The following is a 16,999-nucleotide window of genomic DNA, read 5'->3' as shown; positions in this document are numbered from 1 at the left end:
TGAACATGATTTCAAGTGCCTACACAGACTAACCAGGCATTTCACAGCAACCAATCATGGTTAAGTATGATTCTCATTTCACAGGTGAGAAAATTGAGGCTCAGAGAGGGTAAGTAATTAGACCAGAGTGACATAACTATGGAGTAGAAGAATCAGAATTTGAACTCTGTTATTTTGACTCAAAAGTGCTGCTTTTTCTATCATTATGGTAGCCACAATGCTCTGTGATTAAGAGTATAGGCTTTGGAGGGAAACCACCTAGATTTGATTCTAGCTCCTGCCAGTTACCAGCTGTGTGACCTTGGGCAAGCACTCCATCTCTCTGAGCCTCTCTTTGTTGATTAGTAAAACAATGATGATAATAAGACTATTTAATTTTCACAAGGCCTGTGAATCCTCCCCTATGAGGATTAACCACAGTACTATAAGTGAAGCACTAAGCACATAGTAAGTGATCCATAAATGGTAGACCACAATAATACAATATTATACTACTCAAGGTTTAGATTCAGGTTTAGCAAATAATGCACCTAAGTTACTATACTTCTCTGGGCCCCAGTTTTTACCTCATTTCTAAGGTCCCTTTATATTTGTTAAAAACAACAACCAGCTTGTATTGAGCTATTGGCTTTAAAGGATTTTAATAGGATTTCAATTCAATTCTATTTTTTTTAGTAAGCTTTAGGCCCAGTGTGGGGCTTGAACTTATGACCCAATCAAGAGTTGCATGCTCTACCAACTAAGCCAACCAGGTGGCCCTCAATCCTAATTTTAAGCATCTTGAGAGAACGCTGAATACTGCCAATGAGCCGATTGGGGTCACAAAGGTTTTCCTTATATTTGACCTATAACTGTCTAAAACTATTCTTTAAAAAAACCTATTTTTATTATAACCCCTTCTGTGATGTTCTGTCCCTATTTAGCCCTTCATTAGTGAAAAGTACCATGTTAACATCTATTATGGAACCAAATATCTAAGTGATTCGATCATTCTCTTGTTGCTTGCATTTCTCCTTTTTAAACACATTCCAGTTAACTAACCTCAGTAGTAGGTCTTGGCGATTATTTCTTCCAGAGATCCTCTTTGAAATCAACTCAAAGGCACATGGAGTTTATATCAATAGAGGTCCTCAAAGAATCAAATAAAACATTTCCTGCACTGAAAAAGAACACATGAACTCCCCCCAAGTTTGTTTAAAAAGAAAGAGAAAAAGTAAATACACATCACACTGAATATATCAGTACGATATACTCTCAAGTGTTAGTAAAACAATTTATAAAAACATTTACTAAAGCTCTCAAACAGGGAGCTAAAGACCAGAGATTTGGCAATAAATGATAATAAAACAATTGGTTATGCATAAGAAAAAACTGAACTTGGAGGCTAATACTATACCATTATCCAACCCAGCCTTATTAGACACTTAAAAATAAAGGCAAAATTTTGAGAAAGAAAAAAAGAGCAGCCATAGACATTCAGAAGCTGGTTTGGCACTCACAGCTATGTCATGTTATTCTCCTATTTAGACATAAACACAGAATACCAACCTCAGACAAGGTTACTCTGAGACCATAATAAATTGAGACAAAACAAGGTCATTTCATAATTTTGTCTAAACACTGTGCCACTCACAAAGTACCAAGTACCCCACCTCTTGGCCAAAATGAGTGACTTCTACTTCTTTACCAAATATAACTTTAGCCTTAGGCTATTTTCCCCTCCCTATAGATAAAATTTATTGAGATACCTAATCATAGAATTGCCCCCTTCCACATTCTGTTGGCATCCTATTTAGAACAAACTCCCACTTTCTTAGGCCCTCCTGGAAATCACTCAACCAAAGTTCAATTCCAATAAAAGGGTTTTTTTCTAATCCTATCTTACTGAGACACCCCTGGATTCCTCATGGTGTGTGGTCTTCCTCGCTGCAATGAGTAATTCAGCTTGTTAAATTTTAGGTGGTTTTTGGCTAGAGGGCATTGACAACTTCAAAACCTTTAGAAAAAAATATTGGAGGATGTATTTTTTTTTTAATTTTTTTTTTCAACATTTATTTATTTTTGGGACAGAGAGAGACAGAGCATGAACGGGGGAGGGGCAGAGAGAGAGGGAGACACAGAATTAGAAACAGGCTCCAGGCTCTGAGCCATCAGCCCAGAGCCCGACGCGGGGCTCGAACTCACAGACCGTGAGATCGTGACCTGGCTGAAGTCGGACGCTTAACCGACTGCGCCACCCAGGTGCCCCGAGGATGTATTTTTACTTTGGGGTATTGAAGTATTTCTTATATAATACACAAAAACATTAACAATATAGAATAAAATTGATACATTTTGAGTGTGTGGTAGGCAGCCTCTGACATGGTCCCAGTGATCTCCTCCTCCTGGTTTTCACACTCTTGTGTAATTCCTATTTTGGGGAGTGGACCAGGCATACTAAATTGCTCACTTCTGAGATTAGATCATAACGACTGTGGTTTCTATCTTGGGTAGTCCCTCTCTCACTCACTCTACCTTTTGGATTGCTCACCATGAGAGAAGCCAGTTGCCATGTCATGAGAAAGTTCTATGGAGAGGCACCTATAACCTTGGTTGAGACACCAAGGTTCATTAACAACCACATAAGTGAGTTTGGGAGTGGGTCCACCATCAGTGAAGCCTTCAATACCATACTGTCTTGATGACTACAGCTTTGTAATATAGCTTGAAATCCTGAATCTTGATGCCTCATTTTGTTTTCTTTTTTAAGATTGCTTTGCCTATTCAGAGTCTTATGTGGTTCCATGCAAATTTTAGGGTTGTTTGTTCTAGTTCTAAAAAAAATGTTGGTGGTATTTTGATAGGGATTGCATTAAATATGTAGATTGTTTTTGGGTAGTATAAATATTTTAACAATGTTTGTTCTTCCAGTCCATGAGCATGGAATGCTTTTCCATTTATTTGCGTCCTCTTCAATTCCTTTCATAAGTGTTTTATAGTTTTCAGAGTATAGATCTTTTGCCTCTTTAGTTAAGTTTATTCCTAGGTATCTTATTGTTTTTGGTGAAATTGAAAATGGGATCAATTCCTAGATTTATTTTTCTGTTGTTTCATTATTGGTGTATAGAGATGCCACAGATTTCTGCACATTGATTTTATACCCTATGACTTGGTTAATTCATGTATTAGTTCTAGCAATTTTTTGGTGGAATATTTTGGGTTTTCCAAGTAGAGTATCATGTTGTCTGCAAACAGTAAAAGTTTGAATTCTTTCTTACTGATTTGGATGCCTTTTATTTCTTTTTGTTGTCTGATTGCTGGGGCTAAGACTTACAGTACTATGTTAAATAGTAATGGAGAAGTGGACATCCTTGTCTTGTTTCTGACCATAGGGGAAAGGTTTTCTGTTCTTCCCCACTGAGGATGATATTAGCTATGGGTCTTTTGTATATGGCCTTTATGATATTGAGGTATGTTCCATCTATCCCTACTTTGTTGAGGGTTTTTTATCAAGAATGGATGCTGTATTTTGTCAAATGCTTTTTCTGCATCTATTGAGAGGATCATATGTTTCTTATCCTTTCTTTTATTAATGTGGTGTATCATGTTGACTGATGTGCAAATATTGAACCAGCCCTGCAGCCCAGGAATAAATCCCACTTGATCATGGTGAATAATTCTTTTAATGTAATGTTGAATGTGATTTGCTAATATCTTATTGAGAATTTTTGCATCCATGTTAATCAGGGATATTGCCCTGTAATTTTCCATTTTAGTGGGGTCTTTGTCTGGTTTTGGAATCAAGGTAATGCTGGCTTTTTAGAATGAGTATGAAAGTTTTCCTTCTATTTCTATTTTTTGGAACAGTTTGAAAAGAATACATATTAGCTCTTCTTTAAATGTCTGGTAGAATTCCCCTAGGAAGCCATCTGGCTCGGGACTCTGGTTTGTTGGGAGACTTTTGATAACTGATTCAATTCCTTTGCTGGTTATGGATCTGTTCAAAGTTTCTATTTCCTCCTGTTTCAATTTTGGTAATGTGTGAGTTTCTAGGAATTTGTACATTTCTTCCAGATTGCCCAGTTTGTTGCTATACAATTTTTCATAGTCTCTTATAATTGTGTTTCTGTGGTGTTGGTTGTGATCTGTCCTCTTTCATTCATGATTTTATCTATATGGGTCCTCTCTCTTCTTTTTGAGAAGTCTGCCTAAGGGTTTATCAATTTTGCTAATTCTTTCAAAGAACCAGTTCTTAATTTTGTTGATATATTTTATTGGGTTTTTTGTTGTTGTTCTTATTGCTATAACATTTCTTTCTGCTCTAATCTTTATTATTTCCCTTCTTCTGCTAGTTTTAAGCTTTATTTGCTGTTCCTTTTCTAGCTTCTTTAGCTCTAAGGGTAGATTGTATATTTGGGATCTCCTTTGCTTCCTGAGATAGGCTTCAATTGCAATATACTTCTCTCTTAGGGCTGCCTTTGCTGCATCCCAAATGTCATGTTTTCATTTTCATTTGCTTCTATATATTTTTTATTTCTTCCTTAACTTGTTAACCTATTCATTCATTAGTAGGATGTTCTTTAACCTCCATGTATTTGAGGGCTTTCCAAATGTTTTCTTGTGGTTGACTTCAAGTTTCATAGCATTGTGATCTGAAAATATACATCGCATGATCTCAATCTTTGTGTACTTGTTGAGGGCTGATTTGTGACCCAGTAAGTGATCGATTCTGCAGAATGTTCCATGTGTGCTCGAGAAGAATGTGTATTCTGCTGCTTTAGAATGAATGTTCTGAATATTTCTGCTAAGTCCATCCGATCCAGTGTATCATTCAAAGTCGTTGTTTCCTTGTTGATTTTCTGCTTACATGATCTGTCCATTGTTGTAAGTGGGGTATGAAGTCCCCTACTTTTATTGTATTATTATCAATGAGTTTATTTTTGTTTGTGATTAATTGATTTATATATTTGGGTTTTTTCAAATTTGGGGCATAAATATTTACAATTGTTAGATCTTCTTGGTGGGTAGACCCCTTAATTATGATATAATGCCCTTCTTCATCTCTTGTTATGGTCTTTGTTTTAAAATCTAGTTTGATATAAGTATGGCTACCCTGACTATCCATTAGCATGATAGATGGTTCTCCATCCCCTCACTTTCAATTTGCATGTGTCTTTAGGTCTAAAATGAGCCCCTTGTAGGCAGTATATAGATGGATCTTGGGTTTTTTTTATCCATTCTGATACCTGTCTTTTGATTGGAGCATTTAGTCCATTTACATTCAGAGTGATTATTGAAAGATATGAATTTAGTGTCATTGTGTTGATGTTTATGGTGATACTCTGTGGTCATTTCTAGTCTTTGTTGCTTTTGGTCTTTTTTTTCCATTCAAAGGGCACCCCTCAAAATTTCTCATAGGTATGTTTTAGTGGTCACAAACTCCTTTAGTTTTTGTTCATCTGGAAAACTCTTTATCCCTCCTTCTATTTTGAATGACAGCCATGCTGGATAGAGTATTCTTGGCTGCATATTTTTCCAATTCAGCATGTTGAATATATCTTGCAACTCATTTATGGCCTGCCAAGTTTCTGTGGACAGATCTGTGAACCTGATCTGTCTTCCCTTGTAGACTAAGGATGTTTTTCCCTTTCTGCTTTCATAATTCTTTCCTTGTTGAATTTAATGGGGGTTTTCTGAGCTTCTTGGATTTTGATGTTTGTGCCCTTCCCCAGATTAAGGAAGGTTTCATTTATAATTTGCTCACATAAGCCTTCTGGCCCTTTTTTCTTTCTTCAATTTCTGGGACTCCTGTGATATGAAAGTTATGTTTTAATAAATTATTGAGTTCCCTAAATCTGTCTTCATGATCACTGACCTTTGTTTCCCTCTTCTTTTCAGCTTCATTGTTTTCCATAATTTTATCTTCTATATCACCAATTCACTCCTCTGCCTCTCTTAATCCATCCTCGTTTTTATGATCTCCATTTGGGTTTGCATCTTGGTTATAGCATTTTAAATTTCGGCATGACTAGATTTTACTTCTTTTAGTTCTGCAGAAAGGGATTCCTTGGTGTCTTCTATGCTTTTTTCAAGCTCAGATAGTATCCTTATAAACATTGTTTTAAATTCTAGTTTAGACATCTTACTGATGTCTGCCTTGATTAAATCCTGGCCATCATTTTTTCTATTCCTTATTTTGAGGTGAATTTCTCTATCTTGTCATTTTGCAGGAAGCAAAAACAACAATAATAATAGAATGAAATAAAAATTAAAAATTTCTAAAAATTGAATAAAGGAACCTAGGTCCTAGGTGTATTTTGGACTGCTTGTTAAGAGAAGCTGTGCCATTCTCTCCCTCAAATTATGCAGATTGTTCTATTAATCCTCAGATCAATTTCCTAGTTGTTGAAAATGGTTTGATGTTGATCTGTGTTCGGGGGACAAGACAAGCCCAGGGTCCCCTTACTACTCTGCCATCTTAACTCCTTCCCCTTCAAGCCTTCAATTGAGACCAAAACTCAACCAACAGCTTGACTGCAACTTCAGGATACACCTTGAGCTAGAGGTTAAACCATGTTCAAATTCCTGACCCACAGAAAATATGAAATGCAGGTTTGTTGTTTTAAGCTGCTAAGTTTTGAGGTAATTTATTACATATTGATAAGTAGCTAAGATATACCACATTAAAATTAAAAATTTTGTTTCATCAAAAAACATGCTATTAAAGTGAGAAACTACAAGACTATAACTTTGTACTACAAAGAATTGTGGAGAGAATATTTGAAATACACATGCTTGACTGATAACCAGAATATAAATCAATAACTTTCACAGATCAAAATAGAAAAAAATGACTCAATAGACAAGTGGGCAAAAGACAAAGATAGGTAATTCACAGAGTGAGAAATAGGAATGTCAACTAAGCATATGAAAGGACACTCAACCTCATTAATAATCAGAACAAGGCAAATTAAGACCTCAGTAAGGTATCATTCTCATTAGATTGCCAAAGTTAAGAAGTCTGTCAATGTGGGACACCTGGGTGGCTCAATCTGTTAAGATTTCGACTCGGTTTCAGCTCAGGTCATAATCACACAGTTCATGGGTTTGGGAATTGCCTCTATGCTGGGATTCTCTCTCCCTCCCTCTCTCTGCCTCCCCACTCTCACTGTCTCTGTCTCAAAATAAATAAATAAATAAACATTAATAAAAAAGAAGTCTGCCAATGTAAACTAATAGGGGACTACTGGTTGGAACATAAACTGGGACAACCACTTCAGTAACATTTTGGTATTACCTAATAAAGCTGAGCATACCCATATTCTACAATCTAGATATTTAAAATTTTTAATGTTTGTTTAGTTTTGAGACAATGCAAGAGACAGAGTGCAAGCGGCCAAGGGGCCGAGGGGCAGACAGAGGGAGACACAGAATCTAAAGCAGGCTCCAGGCTCTGAGCTGTCAGCACAGAGCCTGACGCGGGGCTCAAACTCACGAACTATGAGATCATGACCTGAGCTGAAGTCAGACGCTTAACCGACTGAACCATTCAGGTACCCCAAAATCTAGATATTTAAATCTTAGGTATATCCCTGGAAAAAGTCTTTCATGATTGCCCCATGAAACATGTTGACAGCAACACTATTGGCAATAGTGAAAACATGGAAACAATTCAAATACCCATTGAGAAAAAAATAAATTGTGATACATGTATATAATGGAATTGTATATATTTTGGGAAATGAATGAACTACATCTATATATAACAAAATGAATGAATCTTAGAAACATAATATTGAGTGAAAAGAGCAAGATGCAGAAGAACATGGAGAGCATGATATGTTTATAGAGTTAAAAATAAGAAAAAATTAAGCAATATATTGATTATGAATATATACATAGGTAATAGAACTTTTTAAAAGGTAAATATAACATTCACAGTAGTGGTTAGTTATGCAGAGAGAAGGGTGTGGGATAGAGCAAAACATTCAGATAAATGCAAGTTATTGGTTATTTCTAGTTTTTAGGTTGGGTGGTAGATTCATGGGTGTTTATTTTATTATTAACCTTTATAACTTAGACATAAGTTACAAATATTCTTTTAAATGCATCAAATATTACTTCATTTAAAACATTTTAAAAAACAAATTAGTAGTATTTTTATTTTTTATTATTGAAAATTAAGAGCATATTTTTATATCTAAAGAAAGCAACACAGTTCATTTTTCAAATGGAAAGGAAAAATACAGAAAGAAAAGTTTGGTGGGCTCCTAAGAGGATCAAGAAAAGGAATACAATTCAGGGAAAGAGAAAAAAAATCTTCCATTTTAAATCATGTTATTATTTTAATCCTAGATCATTTAGGAAGCTATGCTGGCTAAAACAGGAATTTATTAAGAAGATTATACTTTCACCTGCAGTTCACATCAAGTAACTTCCATCCATGTTCTGTCTACCTCTTTAAATAGTTTTAATGCTCTCCCTTCTCAAATCAATCTCAAACTTCAGAAACTGTCACATAAGTAGATAGAGCTATTTCTATTGGTGCTAGAGGGGAGCGAGTCTCAGTTACATTCTTGGGGTTTTCCTAACTGGTTCTGGGGTCTTATCCAATAGCAAATCTTGAGTAGGTTTTGAGGAGGATCATTTGTCCTCACAAGGTTATTACTGAGGGACATTGTCCACTTGCCATCTTCAGATTGGCAGTCTCTCTGTGGCTTCTGTGCTTGCCTTAGGACACAGAAATCATTATAATATTTGTAACACCAGGCCTTGCATTCCTGTCCCTCAAGTTTATTAAAGCAGACATTCCTTTCTGGGGCCTCACCAGGAGGCCATGGAAAGTAAGGTCCAGGTGCCAGCTGACTTCTCCCACCTTCCTGCCCCACAGCCCAAGGGACATTTCTTTTTAATCTGATGGAAGTCCCATTCTCCCTCAAACCCAATTTTCCTATTTGTTTTGGCTTTTCAAAAAGAAAGCTCAAATATCTTGCAAGCTAACCTGCTTTTAGTTCAGCTATACACTTCCTAGAAGGTAAAGAAGCACAGAGTCTGCTATTCACCAGAAAGGTAGAGAAGGAATGGGTGAAATACAGGAAGAAAAAGACCTCTAACACTTCAAAATATTATCTGGAGATAAGCAAAAGTTTTAAAAATAGGACTCAAAAAGCGCTAACTATAGAGGGAAAAAATTGGACTCCTTAAAATTGTACTCTTAACCAAAATACACTGTTAAGAGAGTGAAAAGGAAAGGAAAAAAAAGGAAGAAGATATCTGAAATACATATATCAAACAAAGGATTTCTGTTAAGAATATGTAACAAAGTCCTATGAATCAGTAAGAAAAGTGCAGACAATCCACGTGAAAAATTACTTAAATCCAGTACTTCACAAGAGAAGATATCCTAATGGCCAATAAATATGAAAAATTGTTGGGGTGCCTAGATGGCTCAGTAGGATAAGTATCCAACTTCGGCTCAAGTCATGATCTCATGGTTCATGAGTTCAAACACCATTTCGGGCTCTCTGCTGTCAGCACAGACCTGCTTTGGATCCTCTATCCCCCTCTCTCCCTACACCTCTTCCCCTCAAAAATAAACATTTAAAAAAATTGTTCAACTTCCTAAATAATCATGAAAATGTAAATTAGAATCATGTTGCAATTCCACTCCATATCTACCGGTATGGCTAAAGTGGGAATGTCTGATAATACCAAATGTTAGCAAAGACTTGGAATATCTTGATGGGAAACATAAAATGGTACAACCACTTTGGAAAATTGGCAGTAACTACTAAAGCTAAACAATTGTATCAATTCCACTTAGACATACACCCAAAAGAAATAAATACATATGTTTATCAATAGACATATCTAAGAATGTTTTATGGAGGCACTGCTTATGATAGCCCCAAATGGAAACTACCCAAATACTCATCAACAGTAATATGGATAAAGTGTAGTATATTCATACAAGGGAATAACATACAGAAATGAAAATGAATAAACTATTTCTACATGAAATATGGAAGAATCTCACCAACCCAATATTAAGTATAAAAAATTGACATAAGAGTACATGTTGGATGATTCAATTTATATAAATTTTTAAATGAGGCAAAATTAATCCTTGGTGTTACAAATCAGAAGAGTGGTTATCTTTGAGAGGAATAGTGACTGGGAGGGCATATGAAGAGGGCTTCTGGGGGGCTGGCCAGGTAGTATTCTGAGATCTGCATGCTAGTTACACAGCTGTGTTCTCTTTATGAGAATTCATTAAACTCTACCCCTAAGATTTGTGCATTTTTCTATATACATGCAAAGCTCAATAAAAATTTACCTAAAAAAACTTTCACCTAAAATTTATCCAGCCACATTGCACCTGCAAGTCTGAGGACCAGACTCTGAAGTGTGGTTCACCAAAATAACCAATGTCACTTTAAACCTTTTTAAGCACTGCCCTTCCACTTTTCCTGGCTATATCCCTATGCAGCCTTACCTGGAACAGAGAAGACTTACCAAAATTTCTTCTATAGGTCCTTTTACTGGAACTGAATGAAGTAATCTGAGAACATATGTAGCTTTTCATTAAATATGGTAGGTTGTCATACATTGGGAAACTTACTCCATACCTACCTCAGCTGGAAGTGAGGGACAGCGATTCATTGGAACCTACTTGCCCAACTTCACTTGATGCCCAAACTCACCCATCCTCCAAGCAAATTGCAGTCATATTCTTTTCTTTTTTTTCTTCTCCAGATTCTCAATTCACACCTTCAACTAACAGGTGATGCCAAACTTTATTGCTTTTACAAAAAAATCATGTATGCCTTTTATAGAAAAATTCAGCAACAGAAAAAAGAACAAAGAAACCATCAACAGGTACCCCCAAATCCTACCACCCAGGTATAACCAGAGTTAGTAATTGGTGAGGTCTCTTTGTAAGATGTATTCAAACACCAAGAAGTATATATAGAAGATGGATGGATCATGGATGAATAGAGAGATAATTATATGAAAATTTAAGCCACAAATTGGGAGAAGACAAATTGCCATAAATATAGCAGCAAAAGATTAATATCCATTATATGTAAATAACTTCTATAAATAAAAAAGATAAATAACTCAGTTAAAAAGTAAGAAAATCATATGAAGACAATTTATGCAGAATGAACCACAAAAGAACCAATACATATATGAAAACATGGTAAATCTTACATGTAATCATAAAATGAAAAGTAGAGTCATGCAGAGCGAAAGGAATGGGACATATTCCCACATCTATGCAATCATACTGCTAATATTTCACAACCATCACACTCACAAAACTTAATTAAATTTTGAGAAGTTAATTAGGTCTGGTAATGTCAAATATTGGTAAAAATGTGAAGAAAAAGGAACTCAGAAATTAATGGTTGCAGTATTAATCAGTGCAACCATTAATTCAGAAATACCTAGTAAAATTAAACATCAATGTCCAAGAGAAATCAAGAACATGTTCACAAAAAGACTTACAAAAATGTTCATAGCCACTGTATTATCTATTGCTACGTGACAAATTACCTCAAAATTTGGTGGCTTAAAACAACAAATATTATCTAATAGTCTCTGTAGTTTCAGGCGTGGCTTAGTTGAATACCTCTGCCTCAAGGTCTCAGGGGTGCAATCAACGCATCATCTGGGGCTGTGCTATCATCTGAAAGCTCAATTAAAGAGAACAGATTACAAAAGGTCAGGCAAAGCAGGAGGCAGGGATCATTTGGGGCCATTTTATTTTTTAGTTTTATTATTTTTCATTATTAAACTTTGAAAATTTTAACCCCAGTATAATTAATATGCAGTGTTATATTAGTTTCAGGTGTACAATATAGTGATTCAACAATTCTATATATTACTCAGTGTTCATCATAAGTGTACTTCTTAATCTCTTCCACATATTTCACCCATCCCCATCCCCTCCCCTCTGGTAACCATCAGCTTGTTCTCTACAGTTAAGAGTGTTTCTGGGGCACCTGAGTGGCTCAATGAGTTGAGTTTTCCACTTTGGCTCAGGTCATGATCTCAAGGTTTGTGAGTATGAACCCTGCATCAGGCTCGCTGCTGTCAACGCAGAGCCTGCTTCGGATACTCTGTTCCCCCCACCCCTCTCTCTGCCCCTCTCCTGTTTGTGCTCTCCCTCTCTCTCTCTCAAAAATAAATAAATATTTTAAGAAATTTTTCAAAGAGTCTTTTTCTTGGTTTGTCTCTTTTTTCCCCTTTGTTTCTTAAATTCCATATTTGAGTGAAATTATATAGTTTCTCCTTTCTCTGACTGACTTATTTTGCTTAGTTTTACCCTCTAGATCCATCCGTGTTGCTGAAAATAGCAAGATTTCATTCATTTTTATGGCTGAATACTGTTCCATTGTGTATATATACCACTTCTTGTTTATCTGTTTATCTGTAGACGGACTGCTTCCATAATTTTGTCTATTGTAAATGATGCTGCAATAAACATAGGTGTGTGTGTGTATCTTTTCCAATTACTCTTTTCATACTCTTTGGGTAAATGCCCAGTAGGGAAATTACTGGATCATATGGTATTTCTATTTTTAATTTTTCTGAGGAAACTCCAAACTGTTTTCCACAGTGATTGCACCAATTTGTGTTGCCACCAAAAGTATACAAAGTTTCATTTTTCTCCACATTCTTGGCCACGTTTGTTTCTTGTGTTTTTGGCGTTAGCCATTCTGACAGGTGTGAGGTGACATCTCACTGTGGTTTTGATTTGCATTTCCCTGATAATAAGTGATGTTGATCATCTTTTCATGTGTCTGTTGGCCATCTGCATGTCTTCTCTGGAGAAATGTCTGTTCAAGTGTTCCACCCATTTTTTAATTGGATTATTTAGTTGGGGGGGTGAGTTGTATAAGTTTTTTACATATTTTGGATATTAACTCTTTATCAGATATATCATTTGGAAATATCTTCTCCCATTCAGTCGGTTGTCTTTTAGTTTTGTTGACAGCTTCCTTTGCTGTGCAGAAGGCTTTTATTTGGGTGTAGTACCAATAGTTTATTTTTTAATGTTTATGTATTTATTTTTGAGAGAGAGAGAGAGAGAGAGAGAGAGAACAAGTGGGGAGAGAGGCAGAGAGAGAGGAGAGAGAATCCAAGCAGGTTCCATGCTGTCAGTGTGGAGCCCGACACAGGGCTTGATCCCATGAACTGCCAGATCATGACTTGAGGCAAAATCAAGAGTCAGATGCTTAACTGACTATTGGCACAAATTTTTGCTTTTGTTTCCTTTGCATTAGGAGACATATCTAGAAAAAGTTTTGTATGGCAGATGTCAGAGAAATTATTGTCTGTGCTCTGTTCTAAGATTTATATGGTTTCAGATCTGACATTGAGTTTATTTTTGCGTATGGTGTAAGAAAGTGGTCCAGATTCATTCTTTAGCATGTCGCTTTCCAGTTTTCCCAGTATGATTTGTTGCAGAGACTGTCTTTTTCCCACTTCATATTCTTGCCTCCTTTGTTGAAGATTAATTGGCCATATAATCATGGGTTTATTTCTGGGATCTATTGTCTTTGATTAATTTATGTGTCTATTTTTGTGCCAGTATCATACTCTTTTGATTACTACAGCTTTATAGTGTATCTTGAAATCTGAAGTTGTGATACCTCCAGCTTTGCTTTTCTCAAGATTGTTTTGGCTATGTGGGGTCTTTTGTGGTTTCATACAAATTTTAGGGTTGTTTGCTCTAGTTCTATGAAAAATGCTGTTATTATTTTGATAAGGATTGCATTGAATGTGTAGATTTCTTTGGGTAGTATCAACATTTCAACAATATTTGTTCTTCCAATCCATGAGCATAGAATGTTTTCCCATTTCTTTGTGACTTCTTCAATTTCTTTCATAAGCTTTCTATACTTTTCACTATCATGTAGTCCACAAAGAGTGAAAGTTTGACTTCTTCCTTGCCAATTTATATGACTTTTATTTCTTTTTGTTGTCTGATTTCTGAGGCTAGGACTTCCAGTACTATGTTAAGAAAAGTGGTCCCATAACCAGTAAAGAAATCAAATTAGTACTCAAAATCTCCCAAAAAACGAGAGTCCAGGGCCAGATGGTTTTCCAGGGGAATTCTACCAAACATTTAAGAAAGAGTTAACACCTATTCTCTTGAAAGCTGTTCCAAAAAATAGAAATGGAAGGAAAACTTCCAAACTCTTTCTATGAAGCCAACATTACCTTGATTCCAAAACCAGACAAAGACTGCACTAAAAAGGAGAATTATAGACCAATTTCCTTGATGAACATGGATGCAAAAATCTTCAATAAGATATTATCCAACTGGATCCAACAATACATTAAAAAATTATTCACCACGACCAAGTGGGATTTATACCTAGGAGGCAGATCTGGTTCAATATCTGCAAAAACAATTAACATGATTCATCACATCAATAAAGGAAAGGACAAGAACCACATGATCCTCTCAATAGATTCAGAGAAAGCATTTGACAAAATACAGCATCCTCTCTTGATAAAAACCCTCAAGAATGTAGGGATAGAAGGGTCATACCTTGAGATCATAAAAGCCATATATGAAAAGACCCAACACTAATATCATCCTCAATGGGGAAAAACTGAGAGCTTTCCCCCTAAGGTCAGAAACAAGACAGGGGTGTCCACTGTCACCACTGTTATTCAACATAGTATTGGAAGTCTTAGCCTCAGCAATCAGACAACACAAATAAATGAAAGCCATCCAAATCAGCCAGGAGGATGTCAAACTTTCACTCTTCACAGGTGACATGATACTTTATATGGAAAACTCACAAGATTCCACCAAAAAACTGCTAGAACTGATCCATGAATTCAGCAAAGTTGCAGGATATAAAATCAATGTACAGAAATTGGTTGCATTCCTAACACCAACAATGAAGCAACAGAAAGAGAAATCAAGGCATCAGTCCCATTTACAATTGCACCAAAACCCATAAAATACCTAGGAATAAATCTAACCAAGGAGGTGAAAATCTGAATACACTGAAATACTGAAATACACTGAATACACTGAATACACTTAAATACTGAATACACTGAATACACTGAAAACTATAGAACGCTTATGAAAGAAATTAAAGAAGACACAAAAAATGGAAAAAAATTCCATGCTCCTGGATAGGAAGAACAAATATTGTTAAAATGTCGATACTACCCAAAGAAATCTACATATTCAATGCAATCCCTATCAAAGTAACACCAGCATTTTCACAGAGCTAGAACAAACAATCCTAAAATTTGTGTGGAACCAGAAAAGATCCCGAATAGCCAAAGCAATCTTGATAAAGAAAACCAAAGCAGGAGGCATCACAATTCCAGAGTTCAAGCTATACTACAAAGCTGTAACCATCAAGACAGTATGGTACTGGCACAAGAACAGGCACTCAGATCAATGGAACAGAATAGAGAACCCAGAAATGGACCCAGAAACATATGGCCAACTAATCTTTGACAAAGCAGGAAAGAATATCCAATGGAATAAAGACAGTCTCTTCAGCAAGTTGTGCTGGGAAAACTGGACAGCGACATGCAGAAGAATGAACCTGGACCACTTTCTTACACCATACACAAAAATATACTCAAAACAGATGAAAGACCTAAATGTAAGACATGAAGTCACCAAAATCCTCAAGGAGAAAGCAGGCAAAACCTCTTTGATCTTGGCCACAGCAACTTCTTACGCAACACGTCTCTGGAGGCTAGGGAAACAAAAGCAAAAGTGAACTACTGGGACCTCATCAAAATAAAAAACTTCTGCACAGCAAAGGATATAATAGGCAAAACTAAAAGGCAACCGAAAGAATGGGAGAATATATTTGCAAACAACATATCAGATAAAGGGTTAGTATCCAAAATCTATAAAGAACTTATCAAACTAACACCCAAAAAACAAATAATCCAGGGAAGAAATGGGCAACAGATATGAATAGACACTTCTCCAAAGAAGACATCTAGATGGCCAACCAACACATGACAAAATGCTCAACATCACTCCTCATCAGGGAAATACAAATCAAAGCCACAATGAGATAACACCTCAAATCTGTCAGAATGGCTAACATTAACAACTCAGGCAACAACAGATGTTGGAGAGGATGGGGAGAAAGAGGATCTCTTTTGCATTGCTGGTGGGAATGCAAACTTGTGCAGCCACTCTGGAGAACAGTATGGAGGCTTCTCAAGAAATTGAAAATAGAACTACCCTATGACCCAGCAATTGCACTGAGGTATTTATCCAAGGGATGCAGGTATGCTGTTTCAAAGCTGCACATGCACCCCCATGTTTATAGCAGCACTATCAACAATAGCCAAAGTATGGAAAGAGCCCAAATGTTCATCGATGGATGAATGGATAAAGAAGTTGTGGTATATATACAGTGGAGTATTACTCAGCAATCAAAAAGAATGAAATCTTGCCATTTACAACTATGTGGATGGAACTAGGGGGTATTGTGCTAAGCGAAATTAGTCAGAGAAAGACAAATATCTTACGACTTCACTCATGTTAAGACTTTAAGACACAGAACAGATGAACACAGGGAAGGGAAGCAAAAATAATATAAAAACAGGGAAGGGGACAAAACAGAAGAGACTCTTAAATATGGAAAACAAACAGAGGGTTACTGGAGGGGTTGTGGGAGTGGGGATGGGCTAAATGGATAAGGGGCATTAAGGAATCTACCCCTGAAATCATTGTTGCACTATAAGCTAACTAACTTGGATGTAAATTAAATAAATAAATATATAGAAAATAAAATAAAATAAATAAGAAAATGAATGAAGAGAAACAGAAAAGAAAAGAAAAGAAAAGAAAAGAAAAGAAAAGAAAAGAAAAGAAAAGAAAAAAGAAAAGAAAAGAAAAATTTGGTGAGAGTGGACATCCCTGTCTTGTTCCTCACTGTAGAGGAAAAGCTCTCAGTGTTTCCCCATTAAGTATGATGTTCTCTGTGGGTTTTCCATATATGGCCTT

The sequence above is a fragment of the Prionailurus bengalensis genome, chromosome X (genome assembly GCF_016509475.1).
Source record: "Prionailurus bengalensis isolate Pbe53 chromosome X, Fcat_Pben_1.1_paternal_pri, whole genome shotgun sequence".
In the NCBI taxonomy this organism is placed as follows: domain Eukaryota; kingdom Metazoa; phylum Chordata; class Mammalia; order Carnivora; family Felidae; genus Prionailurus; species Prionailurus bengalensis.
The sequence above is the reverse complement of the archived record's forward strand: the minus strand, read 5'-3'. Positions refer to the sequence as shown.